We start from the raw sequence: 12,245 nt of genomic DNA on the forward strand, positions 1-12,245 counted from the left end.
AGGCAAGTTTCATGACAAATGTATGAAGAGACTGTGCTGTCTTGATGAAAGCCATTTTGTCCAGGTCTATGGCACTTTTGAAAAGTAGGGATATTTTAAAATAACCATGTTTATATAATGGCAGTGTTCAAACAAACTGACAAAAGCAAGGGAATCCACAGCATTCACTTCAATAGCCTCTTTTGTCATTCCTAAGAATTAGCAGAGATGAGCTTCTCAGAGAAGGGGAAAGCTGCGCAGGGGCTTAGAGGGGACAAATAATCTGGCCAGTCTGCCTAGTGGGTCCCCTCTCCTCAGTGAAGAGCCCAACGGTTGTTATTCACTGGCTTCTACTTCACTCTCCATCCACCCTTTGATCTGCTGCGGCCTGGAAAGCAAGTAGGACTGTACCTCTGCCCCAGACCGCCCGCTTTCATCACAGGGCATTCACCCACCCAGAGTACTCAAGAGAGGAGGTTGTGCACACAAAGATTCTTTTCTCCCTCCCGACTCCAGAACAAAGGGGGTATTGGGGAGATGAGTAGAGGCCAGTTGGCGTCAATTATGTACAATTGCCAGGGGAGCAGAAGAGATCAGTGCTCAGCTGACCAGCTTTAGTTTCCCACCCATATTCTCTCTTGACTTTCCCCTTCATGTCCATGGCCAAAGCTTTAAATTCTTCGGCAGAGCATGGTGCTTCTGCCCTGCCCACCAAACCTTTAATGTTGCCGTCTTTGAAAACTTTTATGCAAGGCACTTTAATGAGATTTTTCTTCAATCACAGCGAGTAGGGAAAGGTAGTTCTCAGGACTCTTTGCTTTTCTCTGGTCCCAGGAGCTAATGGCACCATAATGCCTTCCTCAGAATAGTCAAACTGGAAAGGGGAAAGATGTTATGCAATATGCATAGCTGTGTATATTTGAATTATCTATATTACAATTATCTAGATATGCCTGGAGGCTGCTGGACAACTTGTGTTCATTCTGTTGGATTTAGGCTGCTTTTTAACATGAACTTCTTAGTTATCAATCTATACTGTACTCATCAACATGGTATCTGAGCACCTTACAGAACTGTATAGGTTCAATGTGTAGTTTAATCAGTGTTGATCTTTGGTTCTCTTGCTTCTTCCACTGTATGAGAGGAAAAGGTTTCCATTACTAGTAATAATAATAATTAATAATAACTATAATGACAATATATAATTAAGGTTGCTGTTGTCCTCCAGGAGATGAGATTTGTGATCATTCTAATATCTTGAGGAAGGGAGTTCCAAAGCCATGAGTCAACCACTAGGAAAATTTGCCTCCTGCTGTCGTCCTTTTGGTCTAGAGATCCATTGTCCTTTAGGAGCACAGTATTGTATAAGATCATGGGTACAGAGAGAGGGGTCACTGAAGTAGCTTGAGCCCAATGCAGTCATTATCTGAAGATAAGGATCAGAGCCTTGAATTTGTTTCCATGAGGAATCAATGTTATCTCTACAGTGACATGTTAACATTACCCTATGTTACTTAATGAATAGGCTGTCACACTAGCTGGCCTGTTGTTCTTCCCTGGGAACAATGTCTTGCGATAGCTGAGCTTGAAAGTCACAGCTTCATGGATCACTATGGTTAAGCCAGCATCCAACAGGATGAGGCATAGCCTTCTGGCCAGTCAGAGATGGAACAAAACATTTTTGGCAGCTGTTCCTATTTCAGAATCTAATTGCCACTTAAGACGCTTAGCTTGCAAATTTATTTATGTGATCGGAGTTGCACCCTCTTGAATTATGGTGATGCCTTGGTTATTGCTAGTTGTCCTAAATGCTTCTCTTTTTTCCAGATAACTTCATTTCCATCTTTCCTGTGTTTCACTTCAATCAGCTGCTTATCAGCTACACATTAATATCACTTGGACACAAGGAGAGATGGGCCACAGTACTGTTATCATTACCTGTAATGGACAAAGAGTTGGCGAGTCATTTGTGCAGTATTAGAATTGAGGTCGTCAATCTCCCCCTTAGAGTTTTACGTATTTATTGAGTAGGCTCATGGTATGGTTACAGCTTTGTGAAACTGCAAAACTGATAGAAGTTTCAGACTATCTTAAAGATCTCCTTTGTTAATAGATCAAGAGAGGTGAAAATATCCACTCCAAATCCTTCATTATTTGTCCCACAGACATAGTGCATAGCGATGCTGCAATAATACGTGAAAACTTGTCACACTGACTCAACATAGCAAAAGTTTAATCGTAAATCCAACATCTACACTGCAAAATATGTGTAAGTGAGGAATGTGCACTTTTTCCAACAGTGCAAAAATACATTTTTAGAGGGATTAAAGAACCTCAAAATTGGGGAGATCCTGGTTGGTTCAGATAAACATCCAGAAGTTTGGATGCTTATTGAGGCTCCTAGAAGAACCCCTGAACTCTCCTCTAAAAACCCAGCAGCAACCCCCCCACCCCCACACACACGTGTTGTCTTTTGGAAGAGACCTCTTCCTCATTCACTGAAATAGCAGGTCAGTTCTCACTCCATTGCTCTTGAGGTCTGGGCTGGTTTCCTTCAAGCCCCTTCAGTCACCAAGGTCTTGCCTTTCTTTCTTCCCTTTGGGTTCTCTTCAAATCCCTATCTCATCTGTTCAGCTGCCTTTGCTGGCTGCTCCCTGAGGTTGGTTCGTATTAAATAAAGGGGAAACTCTTATAAAATATAAAAGATATTTTAAAATTAAAATGTAGATTTTCATTTTCCTTCACTGGTTCAGCCTGGGCATAAAGATGAGAAACTTCCATGGGAGCTCTTTCCCCTATATATCAGGGTTACATTCAGTATCAGTATTTCATGCATTAGTATTTTCAGAAAATCTGGTTAGTGAGGCCAGCTGCCTTTTGATTCTTTTAAATCTATAAAATGAACAAACACTATGTACAGAATGGTTAACATATCAGTCATTCTCTCTCTGATTACAGAAGTAGTTTGTTGCAGCCAGTTTCTCCTTCTTGAAATCGAGTATTCTACTAAGAGTTTACTTATTTTATCTCAGGACGTGTGTAACAGCTGTGTTTTATAAAGAGAAGAAATCTTGGTCACTGCTAATCTAACCTATATCCAAAATTCTTAAAGAAAAAAATAACTAGGTAGAATAAAGTCTTATCAACTCCTAACTCTAGGGTCACTATAAATGGTCTAAAAATTGCATGTTTGTGAAGAGTGTAATCAAAGTAAGATTCTGGTATCTTATTACATGACGTGTGCCTAATAACTTTTTAAAAATAAATTGTTTTGGTGCCACAGAACACACTCTACTTGTTTACACTACACTACACGGTAATTATTAACTGTCATGCCAGGGGCGTATCATACCATCAGACTTTAAGCAAAGGACACATTGACTTCAACAGGAAAATCTGCTTTAAAATTGTTGCAACCATATGGCCTAAAGCTTTACATTGGTTTTTAGAATTTGTTATTAAGGACCTGATACAAACCCCGCTGAAATCAATGGACAGTCTCCCATGGATTTGAACTGGCTTTGCATCTGGTCCTAAATTATCAGGGGTCTGTGCTACAGTTATCAGTAACCTTTATAGTGTGGACTGAGACTAATATACAAGGTAACAGCTAATCAGAACACAGCTTGTGTGTGTGTGTGCTGATAAAGTGTTTTTTTGTTAATGGTTACAGTTCTGTTTTCAGGATAGTGAAAGAAGTCTACAGCCTCACTAAAATTAACACTGAGTGACAGTGCTTGTTTATCAAATGTATACGTGAACTCTGACTACATACCAATATAAAAGCATTCTTCAAATTTGTGTATTTGAGCTGAGAAAATGGTTCAGGTTTATTTTTACTATAATTAGATTCAATATTTTTTTTTGGAAGTTAAACACTTAAGAGAAGACTGTTTTGTGGCAATCTGGATGTAATTAAATATATTTTAAAAGCCTTTAGATTCCTTTCACAATATTATTTAGATCCTCAAACTGTGAGAAACTTGAAAAACATAGTTCTGTTACATTTTTCCCATCAGTAATGGTATTTTCCTTTTTATTGTAGAATGGTCTTATATCACTGAGCCATAACATGTCCCCAGATTTTCCTGCATACATTGCTTTTTATTAGTAAATTGATGTCTGAGGTTAGATTTGCAATCATAATCCCTTGAGTTGGATTCCTGTTTAAAATCATCCAGCTCTTTTAGTGTATTTTAGGACTATAATATTGCATTAGATTTAAATTTTTGTCTAACATTGTTAATACCTAAGCATTGGGCCAGCTTTTCCGATGGAGAGTAAACAATAGTCATCAATAAAAATGATGGATGGGGGAAAAAACTGACAATTGGTAGCCTCAGTTCATAAGAAATATTGGAATCAGGTCAAATTCAGCTCATGGTCAGAATTTGTGAAGGATGGAATGAAAGAATTTGCTAGTAGATGAGTAAAGCTTAATTTAGCTGCGTTATTTGTAGAGTCATAGGTTGGGTTTTTTTGTTTGTTTTTTTAATGCCAGAAGGGACTATTATGATCATCTACTCTGATTTGCAGCATAACATGAGCGATGTATTTCATCTGATAATTCCTGCATAGAGGCCATAACGTCTGGCTGAGCTAGAGCATATCTAGTTTTGATATAAAACTTCAAAGCAACAGAGAATTTACTATAACCCTTGGTAAATGGTTACAATAGTTTATTACGTTCATTGTTAAAAATTTCCAGCTTGCTGATTTCAGCTTCCAACTATTAGAATTTATATAGCTTTGTCTGATAGATTAAAGAGCCCTCTAGTATCAGTATAGTCTCCCTGCTTAGGGATTTGTAGACTGTGATAACATTGCCTATTATCTTTCTTTTTTTGTGAGCTTAAATAGAATAAGCTCCTTTTAGTCTCACAATGAAAGGCATATTTTCCAGACCTGAAATCATTTTTGCAGGTCTTCTCTGAACCCTCTCCAGTTTTTCAATATCCTTTTTGAAGTGTGATTACCAAATTTCAGAATTCTAGAAGAGATCTCACCCATGCTGTGTTATGAAACATTGATTAGGTGTAGTCTGTGCTATAAATTGAAACAATAGTTGTAACTGGATTCAACCAGCAAGCACTGGGACCACTGGCGGTTTTATACACTATAAAACCAGAAGGGACCATTGTGATCATCTTTTGTGACCTCCTCTATAATACATGCTACAGGACTTCCCTGGGTTAATTCCTATTTGATTTAGGTCATATCAAGACTAGATGTTTTTCTAAAAGATTTGTCTTGATGAAGAATCCATCACAACCCTCTGTAAATTGTTCCAGTGGTTAATTACCTCTGCTGTTAAAAATTGCTGCCTTATTTCTAATCTATCTTCAATTTACAGCTTTTGGATATGGTTTATACCTTTGCCTCCTACGTTGAAAAATCCTCTATGATCAGATTTCTGTTCCCTATGTAGGTACTTACAGACTCTGATCAAATTACCCTTTATTAGGCTCATGGAACTCAATCTGTTTAATTTATCATTGTAAATCATGTCTTCCAATCCTTTAATCTCATTGCTCTTCTTTGAACCCTCTCCAATTTATCAACATCCTTCTTCAATTATGAGCACCAGAACTGGATGCAGTATTCCAGTAGCAGTCACAGCGGAGCCAAATACAGGAGTAATATAATCTCCTCAGCCCTACTCACTATTCCCCTGTTTGTACATCCAAGGATCATATTAGGACTTTTTGCCACAACATCTCACTGGGATCTCATGTTCAGCTGATTATCCACTATGACCCCCAAGTCCTTTTCTGAGTCACTCTTTTTTCCAAGATAGAGGCCCCCATCCAGTCAGAATGGCCTACGTTCTTTGTTCCTAGATGTATCATCTTATATTTGGCCTTATCGGTTGCTTCCACCCAGCTTATCAAGTGATCCAGATCACTCTCTATCAGTGACCTGTCCTCTTACCATTCCCCAATCTTTGAGTCATCTGTAAACTTTATCAGTAGTATGGGGGTAAGAATGGGTCTTTCCGGGATCCTCCTAGAAACCCATTCTCTTGATGATACGTCCTTGTTTATAATTACTTTTTTCAGACCAATCAGTTAGCCAGTTTTTAATCCATTTAATGTGTGCCATTGTGATTTTTGTATCATTCTTGTTTCGTAATCAAAATGTCGTCATGTAGTGCCAAGTCAAAAGACTTATAGAAATCTAAAAATATTACATCAACACTATTATATTTATTACTCACATGAGAATGGTTGCAGGAATAGGCCTTAATGACTTTTAAAAGCTCCCTGTGTGTCTGTATTTAATTTAATTTATTTATTTGTGCAGCATTGTAAGCGTATATGGCAAGTTTGGAAAAAATTTAAAGCTAATGCTTGAATCTAATTTGTAAGCTAAAGCTGATTGAGCACAACTCACTCACTCCCCCAAAATAAAAACACACTCCACCAAACTGATGTCTTCTACAAACACACTAAACGTATGGACCAAATTCTCCTCTCAGTTATGCTGATAGAACTCTACTGAAGGCAATAGGATTGCACAGATGTAGCTGAGAGAATTTGTCCCTGCGTGAGTATCTGTGCAAATTAAGCATTAGAAGCATTCCTGCTTTCCAGATAATTATGAATTGCTTCCCTTTTGTCACCCACCCATGATGCCATCTGATTTTTATGTTCCTTGGCCCCAAGCGTGTTAGCCTCATTAACCTTACTTGATAAACTGTTCCAAAATTTATGATTCTCATGTGAAAAAGTGCTTCCTGACGGATGGCTAGAATTTGTTTGTCTTTAATTTCTACCTTTGCCCTCTTGTCCTATTATGTGTACGAGGCTGAAAATAGAAACTTGAGGTTGGCGAGTCTACACTTTAAAATGTATTCCAGTTAAAATTCTTTTTACTTTTTTCCTAAAGAGTTATCTCGATTTAGAATGGTTTAACCAGCGTTCCTATTTGTTTTCTTTTAGACTCTATTCTATACTAGTGTCATTCCCTATGTTTTCATAAGTTCTACATTGTGGTGATAATACATGCATGAAATCACATTAATGGAAGGTTCTGGTTTGAGATTTTACAAGCACAAAAGTCAAGAAATACAAAGTTTTTTGTACCCACATCAATAATCACTCAGATGCTTTATACAAATGTACTCTATTATATTACTCTAATGTTGTTAGCTTTATTGGATTATTTTATATGTGTAATGAGACCAAGAAATAGTTATTGTTTGAACTTTAGTATACACTCTGTTGATATTTGTGTGGTTAAAACTTCAACCATAAGTTACAACAATGTAATTTTATTGCACTAAGTGGCAAATCCTCAACCCCAACCTCGCCTTAGTAGCCAGGCTGGTCATTTTCCAATGCCTAGGGGTTGGGAACAGAGGAATTTTAATGTCCAGGTCACAAAAGTGGAATCTTTTTCTTCTTTTCTATTGGCATGCAGTAGCCTGTCCATACAATTCCATAGCAGCCGATCCTTTCGCTCCACCTCTTAGTGGAAATATCCACCAACCCCTCCACACTGTTGTGCAAAGAGCCCTGTGAAGTGTGTACACTCTGTACACTACTCCAAATCCTACCTACTCTATCCACAGCAGAACCACACTGGCATTACTTCTGGAGCAGGCTGCAGCACTGTGTCTCTGGAGGCAGGGGAACAAATTTGTGCCCTTAATCACTATTTTTAAGCTTTTTTTTTTCTTTTAAAAAGAAAGAGAAGAAAAAGAAATAGCTCAGTAGATGGATATATATATTGTTAATAGTCAAATATTGGACCCACTGAGAAGTACTACCATGAGTAAGGACTGAGCTCTAATGCAATATTTGCAAATATTGTAGTACAATTTAATCTGTTTTCTAGGTAGATACACATTCATACCAAATTTTACATGCTTTCTGGTTGTGAGCCTCAGAATTCACTGTCCTCCGCAAAGTTTGCGATATATTTGAAAGCACCGGCTCCATCAGAAAAGCTTGAAGTCTTTAAACTACAATTTGAGGACTTCAATAGCACAGATATAGGTGTGAGGTTTTTTGCAGGAGTGGTGGGTGAAATTCTGTGGCCTGCGTTGTGCAGGGGGTCAGACTAGATGATCATAATGGTCCCTTCTGACCTAAATATCTATGGGGAAAAAAAGCTAGTGTGTATATATAGTATTTTGAACATCAAGTTCTCTATGAGTCTGGATCTTTCTTTATAAATTTAATTCATTTATCTTATGAAAAGAGATACTTCTGCTATAATGCTCCTTATCTAGGAGAAAGTGGCATCTCATTCAAGAAAAAGAGACTGTATTTTTCACTGCATGCATCTGATGAAGTGGGCTGTAGCCCACAAAAGCTTATGCTCAAATAAATTTGTTAATCTCTAAGGTGCAACAAGTACTCCAGTTCCCCTTAGTAAGCTTACATAAACCATGGTTTTATAGGGGAGGGATTGGGAATCGGGACACAGGGTTATGTTTTAGTTATATTTTGTTTTTTGTCACTATAAATATAAAGCAAAGAGACAAATGTAAAACATGAAATACAGTGATCCTTAGCATGAAGATATGAGACTGCTGCTAATATTACATCTTCCTGTGATTACAGTATTGATAGGGTAACATTAATTGTATGCAGATGCATAGGCACTGAGGGGTTTTTTTTTCTTTTCCCCAGGGGTACTCCACCCCTCCCCCCCGCGCTCTGCCCCAAGGCCTTTCCTCTGCTCCGTGCTCCTTCCCCAAAGACCCACCCTCACTCCAGCTCTTCCTACCCCCGCTCTATCCCCTCCCTGAGGCCCCCGCAAGCTCGCTGCTCTCTGCCCTCCTCCAAGCCCCTCCCCCAGCCACCAATCTGCTAAGCAGGAGTGCCTCCAAACAGCTGAGCCTAGTGGGTGCTGAGCACCCACTATTTTTTTTTTCCTGTGGGTGCTCCAGCCCTGGAGCACTCATGTTGTCTGCACCTTTTTGCAGAGGTAAAGGAGGATTTCATTTTATTAGTTGAGTGGCAGCTGCCTATAGTTAACATGATTTTGACTATTTTAAACCTTAAAACCTGTTTGGTAACAGCATTATAAAAATATCATTTTCTTTACAAAAATAACCTTCTGCCACAGGATCCCGGGAAAGAAGGTTGGAACACCAAAAATAAAAATTTACTATGACAAATATTCCAATACTTAGGGAGGTAACCGCAAGAAACCAAGGGAAGCCCTCTTTCATAAAAAATATACAGCATAATATTTACCATAAAATAATAGGAACACATGGAAATGCAGTTTCAGAGCCTAATTCTGTACATATGACTATTAAACAAATGTACCATCCCAAATAAATTGATACCATATCAGGCATGCAGTTATAACACAGTGCACTTCTTTTTATGCATACAAAGACTGTATATGCAATACATGCTTTGGACCCCATCATTCTTTCTGCTAGCTATTGTTCCAGGAATTTCTCCACATCAGCTGGAAAGGCAAACCAAAAGGTATTCTCCAGATGAAAATTTTGTAGTCTGCTTCAGTGATATAAAGTGTAATCCCATCAGAGACAAGCTTTTTATTACAAGCATTGCTCCTTCATTATATTAAAGACAGTTGCCAAGATTTTTCCAAAGTGACTGATTTTGGGTGCCCCAATTTTGGGGTGCCTGATTTGAGACACTTTAAAGTAGTCTGGTTTTCAGAAAGTGCTGAGCATTTTCCCACTTAAGCCCTTTTAAGGTGTCTCAGGTTGGCACTCAACAATTAAGGCACCCGTAATCACCAGTCACTTTGGAAAATCTTGGCCAATGTGTATTTGATTTATACTTGAATCTTTACCCACTCCCACCAAACATGTCAAATCCCCAGTCACTCTTATTACATAATAATTTTATTCCATAAACTTAATGTGAAGTATGGTTTTAGCATATAACTGATTTCTTTGAACCAGTCATATTTCTGTACAGGGAAATATCTTCAGCTTCCCAAAATGAACCTCTAGGTTTCAGCCAACCAACAGTAGAAGCTGATGACTTCTGCAGATGGATAGGAAATTTTGACCCACCCTTTCTCTGGACCAGATTGTCCTTGGCTCTTGGTGAATGGACAGGGCAGGGAAGGTGCAGTGACTGCCCCTTTCTATTATCTTCAGTTGTGCAAATTTCCCCAGAAGAGGCTGGGTGATGGTCCTACTGCACCTTCAGCAGCAGCCCACAGCAGTGTACATGTCACTTCTGTGAGTGCATAAGTGAAGGAGAGATTGTGCTGAGGTACAGTGCTCTGAGTTTCCCCTACTGCCAAGCAACATTGCCTCGCTATGGGCCAGTGGCTAAATGCCATCATCTGATCCCAGGTGAGGAATGGGGAAAAGTTTCCCCACAATAATAATCATGGGAATAGGTGCAAGATGGTTAATTTTAGCCAGGTATAAACCTAAGCACATCTCGATGTGATAATCACCTCTAAAGAAAGAGAAGGGGAACTGGAAAGAAGAAGAAGCAGCAGGAGACAGGTGAGATACAAATAATTAGGAGAAAAAAAGGGCAAAGTGGAGAAGGAATGGCAGAGTTTCTCACACACCTTCGCCCTTAGCTTTGTGAAAATAAATACATGTCTTATCAGTTTCAATGGGCTTTTATTTCTTAAATGTTCTTTATTCTCCCATAGCAGTATTCTGGTCTGTCGGTTCCTCTCTCCCTTTCCTTTTTGCTTCTCTTCATTAGTGCTGTCTTGGTTCTGTTTTCACTTCTTGTTCTTCCTCTTTTTTTATCTGAACACAAGGACTCTATGTGTTTAGCACCCAGAGTACCCATAGTCCCTCCACAGAGGCTGAGAGCCCGGCCTGCCTGGCTGGAGCTCCCACCTCTGCCTCTACTGCCGCCCCTGCCCTTGCCCCCGAGGACAGAATGTGCTGTAGCCTGTAACCAGTTACTGTTTGCATAGCAACCCGACAGTCAGATACATTTAATTTATGAGGTTCACTACAAGGCCCAGTTTTGCTGATGATATTGTAAAAATAGCCCTCTAAAAATGGATTTCTCTAAGCTGTATTAAACTGCTTACATTAATTTGTTTCATAGGAATACATTTAACTTTTCAGAAAGTGTATGTTTCAGACTAGTCTCAGAACTGAAGTTAATACATGCAACATTCATGGAAAGGCTCAGACTATCCTCTTCCAAGGGAAAATGAGAGGAGGAAATCTCTGCAAGGATTCCCCCTCACAGAATTTCACTTCAACTTTTCCATCAGGGTATTGTCCTCCTCCAGTGTAGAAGAAACAGCATCCAAACTGCATGTATAGCCCAAGACAGGGGTGGCCAACATGCGGCTCTGGAGCCACATGCAGCTCTTCAGAAGTTAATATGCGGCTCCTTGTATAGGCACCAACTCTGGGGCTGGAGCTACGGGCGCCAACTTTCTAGTGTGCCGGGGGGCGCTCACTGCTCAACCCCTGGCTCTGCCACAGGCCCTGCCCCCACTCTACCCCTTCCCAGCCTGCCATGCCCTTGCTCCTTCCCCCACCCCCTCAGAGCCTCCTGCACCCCACGAACAGCTGATCGGGAGGTCCAGGGAGGGAGGGAGAGGCGCTGATCGGTGAGGCTGCCAGTGGGTGGAAGGCACTGGGAGTGGGGGCTGATAAGGGGCTGCTGATGTATTACTGTGGGTCTTTGGCAATGTACATTGGTAAATTCTGGCTCCTTAGAATCATAGAATATCAGAGTTGGAAGGGACCTCAGGAGGTCATCTAGTCCAACCCCCTGCTCAAAGCAGGACCAATCCCCAATTTTTGCCCCAGATCCCTAAATGGCCCCCTCAAGAATTGAACTCACAACCCGAGCTTTAGCAGGCCAGTGCTCAAACCACTGAGCTATCCCTCCCTCCCCTTCTCGGGCTCAGGTTGGCCACCTCAGCCCAAGATATGCACAGAGGCCCAGTGTCTCACTATTGGCTTAGTGTCCCCTCTCTTTCCTTGGCAAAGCAGCTCCCTTGGAGAATTTTACAGCTTTGGAGGGAGTATTGCAGGAGACTCAATGTAGCTTCAGGCTGTATTAACTTCCATATAGATTATGCACTCTCTCCACATGATCCACAGGTTAATAGTTTTTTGGTTTTTTTTAAGGCCAGACTATGATTAGCACCTAGTCCAACATAGACAGTAGCAGTTTACCCAATAATTCCTGCATCTAGCCCAATAACTTGTGGTTGAACTAGAGCAGGGATCAGCAACCTTTGGCACATGGCCCGTCAGGGAAATCCACAGGTGGACTGGGACGGTTTGTTTACCTGCAGCACATTCCTCGGCCCGCACCGCTTCC

General features: G+C 40.2%; 1 protein-coding gene across 2 annotated transcripts in view; it reads left to right on the forward strand.

Annotated features, from left to right (window-relative positions):
• Window positions 1–12,245, forward strand: part of COL4A2 (collagen type IV alpha 2 chain) — a 246,015-nt gene that overhangs the window by 14,442 nt on the left and 219,328 nt on the right. The gene's annotated exons all lie outside the window — the stretch shown is intronic.

The sequence above is a fragment of the Lepidochelys olivacea genome (assembly GCF_965140295.1).
Source record: "Lepidochelys olivacea isolate rLepOli2 genome assembly, chromosome: 1".
In the NCBI taxonomy this organism is placed as follows: domain Eukaryota; kingdom Metazoa; phylum Chordata; order Testudines; family Cheloniidae; genus Lepidochelys; species Lepidochelys olivacea.